This window comes from Octodon degus, unplaced genomic scaffold (assembly GCF_000260255.1).
Source record: "Octodon degus isolate 3935 unplaced genomic scaffold, OctDeg1.0 scaffold00094, whole genome shotgun sequence".
In the NCBI taxonomy this organism is placed as follows: Eukaryota; Metazoa; Chordata; class Mammalia; order Rodentia; family Octodontidae; genus Octodon; species Octodon degus.
In genome coordinates this window covers 2,321,436-2,327,065 of record NW_004524670.1, presented here as the reverse complement: position 1 = coordinate 2,327,065, position 5,630 = coordinate 2,321,436, and positions in this window count along the sequence as shown.

Here is a 5,630-nt window from a genome sequence, read left to right as displayed (position 1 = left end):
CAGAGAGACAGAGACAGACAGAGAGAGACAGAGAGAGACAGAGACAGAGAGACAGAGAGAGACAGAGAGACAGAGAGAGAGACAGAGAGACAGAGAGAGAGACAGAGAGACAGAGACAGGGAGACAGAGAGAGAGACAGAGACAGAGAGAGAGACAGAAAGAGAGAGAGACAGCAAGAGACACAGAGACTCAAGAGGAGGTAGTCAGAAGGACCATGGAGAACCCGTAGAGATTTGCTCAAGGGTCTGTGTACTCTAGCTGGGTCCCACATTTTAAATTTGCATCACTTCCTGTAGTGTATCCATCCCTTGATGAGATCAGATCCTACATGTACTTGTGTTTTCTTTTCCACTTCAAATTTCTAAACTGAATTTATTTTCACTGAAATCCTAGCTTTTCATCTACACATAAAATGTAAAATCATTTAAAAATAAACCATGCATTATGTGTTTATCCAGCATGAGAATATTTATTGAATGTTTAATAACCAATATAAATTATTGCAGTTTGCTGTACTAATTGCAAAGTATTATTGAAAATTTAAATAGTCATATTTATGACATTTACATTTTTTGATTTTATATCTTTATATTAACTAAATATTTGAGAACTTACAGAGAATTATGGCATTATAAACTAAATAAATTTCGTATGTAGAAATTATTTACTTGAAAACATGATCTTGAAAAAAAAAGTATTTTGTTGTTATTTTAGCAAGTTTCATTTCCTTTTGTACATCTACATTTTTTATAACTCTGGAATTTATTTCCATCAAGTAACTAATTAGAGAGTGTTTAAAATAGTACTTAGAGTGATCTAGAATAGTCCTTTTTTTTTTCTAGCTGTCAATCATGATTGGTAAATTAAACTACATTAAAGGAATGATTGTAATGTTATCCTTTAAACTTTTTGAATTTGGGGCTGGGGAGATGGCTCAGTGGAATAAACACTTCCCTGGCAAGCACCAGGGCCTGAGTTCAATCCCCAGTTCCGCAAAAAAAAAAAAAAAAAATTGTATGAATTTATTTTATCATATTTTCTCCTTCATTTTCATTCCTGTGTTTTGTGTCTATCAATTATCTATTCTCCAACATCTTTTCAATATTTCTTATGAAAGTCATCCAGTTAATTTAAGCTGTTTCACAGTATTATTACCACACACTCCATCACAGTGCAATCCTCTGCCTGAGTGAACCCAGGTGCAACAGGTATCATAGAATACATCAACACAGGAGCTGTGTAACCTTTCCTCCCTCTCCCTTATCCCCTGTCTTTTTGTCTTCCTAACTACCTACTTATCCATCTTCCTTTCTGTCTTTCTCCTCCTTTCATCGTTTTGATAAGGGCTCTCATTATTGAGTTGAGACTGGCCTTGAATTCATTATTTATCCCAGGCTAGGCTCAAAATTGTGATTCTCCTGCCTTACCCAGCTTAGTTCTTGTATTACAGATATACACTACCATGACTAATTGCATTGCACGATATCAAAAATAAAATGTCTTTAACAAATTGTTATTTTTTTTATTTTTTAAGAGACTGCAAAATACTATTAAAACAGAAAAATTACAAATGATACAGAGTTTCACTAAACAAAATATTGATTTTCCACAATATTTGTTGTATTGCATAATGTTGTCTTCAAATTTGTTGTTCATATTACCAGATTATATATATGTGAAATTGGAAAAAGAAAGAAAAGTGAAAGAAATATATGAGAAGTTAAGAAAAGGCCAAAGAATTGAGAAAAGGAGACAAAACAAATTAAGCACCAACTACTTTTAAATCTCACCTGCAATCATTAAAAGTAAAACTACCAAGAGTAAATTTAAACAAGGAGATGGAAGCTATGCATATGAGAATTATAAAATATTGATATAATAAACCAAAGACAGACACAAATAATTGATTAGGGAGCTATTTTCTGTGTATAGATTTGAAGAATTAATATTGTTAAAATTTCTTTTTATTTTTTATTTTTTCATCCTCCCCAGCACTGGGATTATAGGCGTGCGCCAACATGATCAGACTTCGGTACACTCAGCCTGCACCAGGGAATGGATCCTGCTCAGTATGTGGTGCCAGGAATCGAACCAAGCTCCCAGTCATTGCCTAATCGGACAGTGTAGTTTGCTGAGCTGTCTCACTGCCTCCAACATGGTTAATATTTCATAGTACCTATTTGAAACCCAGAATCAGAGTAACACCTATCAGAATTTCAGTCTCATTGTTTATAGAACTAGAAAATACAATTCTTAAATTCCTAAGGAACTACAAAAATATATTAAAAAAGTAATTATAAAAGTAATATCCTGAGTATCCAAGATAATCTCGAACAAAGGAACAAATTTTAAACTATGTCTTTATATTGTGAACAATGTAATTAAACTATTTGTAGTAGTTAAAACACTTGGTACTATCATAATAGACATAGAACACAACAGAAAGCCACCCCAACCTAAAAAAAAAAAAAGCATTGCTTCAGTGTACAAGTAATATTTCATAAAGAAAATAATTTAATAGAGACTTTAAGGATAATGTGGAGCCACATGCAGAAAAATGAAATCGGACCTTTATTTCATAACATAAACAGAAATCAACTGAAATTCAATTACATAAAGCAACATTCCATCTGAAAATATAAAACTGTTAGAATAAAAAGCAAAACTACATAACTTTTATTTGAAAGAGTGATTTGTTTTTAAATTTGAGACCTAATGCTCAAACCACAAAAGCAATAAATAGATAAATAAGACCATTAAAAATACTTGTAGCCAAGAGAGAATGCATGTAAGTAAAAAAAAAAAATCAAACAATAAGACGTGAGAAAATAATTGCAAGCTTTATATCTGAAAAAGCATAATACATAGAATGTAAAAGGAAATTTATACAATAGAAAAATACCAAAACACTTATTAGAATAGAAAAAATGACTTAAATAGACATTTGGAAAACATGACATACACATAGCCAAAGAATCAAATGCATTGAAATGTTTTTATTTTTTGACTCGGTGAATATAATTTATTTTTTTATTTTTTTCTAGTAGAATCTATGTTTTTAAATAGTTTTATTGAAGAAAACCAATAAAACAGTTTCAAAACTGATTAATAGGACAGTTTAATTAATACATTGCAAATTGTTGTCTTCTTAGTGGCTATTCATAGTACAAGATGCAGACATGATATCGTATACAGAAACACTATTAGAACAAATCTTTCTATTCATTAATTTACAAAATTATTATTAAAATCACAAGAACAATAGTAGCTAATACCTGGAGGTATACTTATAACTTAAAAAGATATTATTTTCTATATCTCTATTTCTAGTGGATTGAAAATTGTTGGAGTTAAAAATTACAGGGATTATGTGGTCACTAAGTGAGATTTTCATGTCTTGGGAAAGATGTGGTATAAAGGAGACCCTTGTAACCTTTAGTACAGCCATAAGAGGAGTACATATGAATTGCCCTCAAAATTTAGAGGTAGAACTAATTCATTATTCTATAATCTCACTACTGGCTATATATTAACACAAAAATATCCTTGTAGTGAAAAGATACAGACACACCCATATTTATTGCAGAAATATGTGCAATATGAACTTATGCAATAATTGCAAAATTTCAGCAATTTTTCACTTCCTTTTCTCTTGTTGCTGGGGCAAAATACCTGAAATCCAAAATTAAAGAGGGAAAGGTTTATTTAGCTCACAGTTTGTGAAGGTTTCAGTCCATACTCAGCTGCCTCAATACAGAGTGGCACGTGGCAGAGGGCAGCAGTTCATGGCAGCAGAAAATAGCAAAATAGGAAGAGCTAAAGGGTAGGAGCAGTGGCAGAGCAGCTACAGGAAGCCAGCTCTCACCTTCCTTATATTGAATTCAGGCTGTCTGCCCCAGGGCAGGGGTAGCACTCACACCCACAATTCAGTATTAAATCATGAATTTATCATAAAATCTAGAGGTCCACCCCATGACTTCACAAGGCTTTGCAGGGGACACATAGACAAAAAACATGCTAAGCAATATATATATATATATATATATATTCCACCATGAATACTATGCAGTCTTAAAAGAATGGGAAATGCTTTTTAAAATCAAAATCACTACTTTTAATAATTTAAAAGTACCTGGGAGAAATTATATTAAGATGAATAAGCTATGCACAGATAATAAGCAAATAAAATATTTGCATAGTAAAGAGTACTTGCATAGGTTAGCACATATAATGTGGAAGCCAAAGTAATGAAACTCATAGAAACAGAAAATGTGGTACTATCTATAGAGGCTGAGGGCTGGGAGAAATTAGACTTGCTAGAAAACAGGAACAAAAATAGATGTTTGAGAGAGTTGATGTGTTTATTTGATTTGTTCAATTTAAACTACATAATATATTTTGGCTTAACTTCATACCCTCCAAATAAATGTAATTACATTTTATATTGATTACAATAAAGTAACACAATAGAAAATAACAAAATAATAAAAATGTTGATCTTGTTTAATCTCTTCACTTTAAAAAAACTAGAAAAGATACTTGAGATAATTGAATTAGAATAATTACAACATAGCAAGATATTAAATTCAGTCAAAATTATACTGAAATTTCTTTGCAATGGAATGATAGACATATCAAAAGTCATTATAATAAACATGCCTGATACATATTTGCTTTGTAATAGCTAAGAAAAAATATTTGCTGAATAACTGTCTTAAAAATGTCATTTCAATAACATTTTTGCAGGATTTCTAGTTGTAGAAGTTGGTAAACTGTTTAAAATACATACGAACTATTATTTGCATGCCCTGTTTTATTTCTTCCACAAGGATAGCCATAAAGCTTTTGTCATTAATGCATAACATAATTGATTGCAAAATGAAATATTTTCTTCTTTTGTAGCATTAAGGATATAAAATAGGTAATGCATTTATAAATAAATTTATAGATGTTTAAATGTGTATTCAGCTGTTATTCTGCAATAGCTTAATCTCTCCTTAATACTTGAGGGAATAATGTTCATACTTACATACTAAGTGCTTATGTTTATAGTAGAATGCTTGCTTATGCTTAGATATGTTTGAGAGTATGTGAGGCAAGAAAAACTTTATAACTTTTATACCTGAAAATATATGCATATGTACAGAAATACACATATCTGTTCTACTACACACTTGAATCTTTTTTACACCTACGATTATAACTTCACAAAACCTCTAAACAATAAGTACATCTACTGAATGAAGTCGTTGTGAGAAATAAATGCCATTTTAAATAAGACTGTACGTAACTAGTGATTAGTGTATGTAATAGCTAACCCTGCAATGAAACCTCATGGATTAAAAAGTTCCTATCAGATCAAAATCGGGAAGATATGGGCCCAGGACTTCAGCTACGAGATATGAGCCCTTCTCACCTTTCTTTGACACTGTGCTGCCCTGCTTCCTGGGTATTAGGAACCGAACAGCTTTCCTCTGCCATATGTTTCTGCCCTAACATCTCTGCTTTCGAGCCAGCTGGCCATAGGCTGAACACCGCTCCCCAAAGGTGAGTTGAATTAAATCATCTTTCCTTTAAATTTTGAGTATATTTGGTATAGCAATAGAAAATATAACTAATACCATATACAA